Genomic DNA, 1,095 nt, shown 5'->3' on the forward strand with positions numbered 1-1,095 from the left:
AATGTTTGGCAGGAGGGACAGGCCCACACCCCAAATCCAAACACCTACGTAGCTTGGGGAAGCTCAGATCTATATCTGAAGTTTTCAAATAGGCCCATCTCTAAAGATACAGTAAAATAGTCTAAATCCTAAACTAAACTGGAGTGAACTGCTTTTGTGTTTCAAGCAAGGTGCTGCCAGTACTTTGTCAAAATGCCTCCCTATTGTTGTTTGACTGATCATTTGGAAAGGACGTGTAAAACATTTTGCGTTTGGTGTTTGCTTTTGTATGTGAGATTGGTATGAGCCTTTTTAACCAGTGCTGTGAGTTTTAAAATATGCACTCTGCTGTACCTGCCGGTTATTGAACGCTTCACAAATTTGCATGTCATCCTTGTGCAGGGGCTATGCTAATCTTCTCTGTATTGTTCCAAATTTTAGAATATGTGCCGCTGAAGCAAGGCATTTCTCTGTTCTAATATGTCACACATAGCCGTGGTAGAGCTCCCCTGCCTGAACGCTCACCAGTGTTATGGAAAAGTTAGCATATGTGACTCCATTTTGGTTTGGAGCCCACCACTGTCTAAAAGCAAGCACATCGTGCACCAAGAGGAGTGTTCCTTAGATACTGCATTCCTGTGAAAACCCTCCCCCTTGTTTCCAGCCTGTCTCAACTCCTGGTTTCTGTTCTTTGTCTGTTCCTAACTCCCTGCCTCCTGGACTTGATGTGAGCCTCCCATCCTGATAAGAAAGGCTACTGGTGCATTGCTTTAGGACCATGTTGTGTAGTTGAAGTAATGGTTTAGCACAGGGAATGTACCTAGCAGGGATAGGTGGTAGATAAGGGAAGGGTTTGTCTATTGGCTAAGGTTTCCGATGCACGAGGACAACGTGCTTTGCTAAAAGGTATATAATCTCTGTATAACCTGCATTCGGGGTCCCCTCCTGACTAGCAGGGGGGGCACCACGCTCAAGCGTAATAAACTTAGTATCTTTGGGAACTCTGCAGTTGTGGACTTTGTTCGTGTGCCTCAGCCTAGACTCGAACTGTGCGTGACCTATCTGGTATAATTCGCAGCAGTTCCTGTGCGTGACCTATCGGGTATAATTCGCAGC

General features: G+C 45.3%; 1 non-coding gene across 1 annotated transcript; it reads right to left on the reverse strand.

Moving 5' to 3' along the window:
- Positions 1-336: 336 nt before the first annotated feature.
- Positions 337-445, reverse strand: LOC114019476. Its single transcript, XR_003564533.1, has one exon. It is a non-coding gene; the product is annotated as a U6 spliceosomal RNA (small nuclear RNA).
- Between the last annotated feature and the right edge of the window lie 650 nt (positions 446-1,095).

This window comes from Chelonia mydas, chromosome 4 (assembly GCF_015237465.2).
Source record: "Chelonia mydas isolate rCheMyd1 chromosome 4, rCheMyd1.pri.v2, whole genome shotgun sequence".
Lineage (NCBI taxonomy): Eukaryota > Metazoa > Chordata > Testudines > Cheloniidae > Chelonia > Chelonia mydas.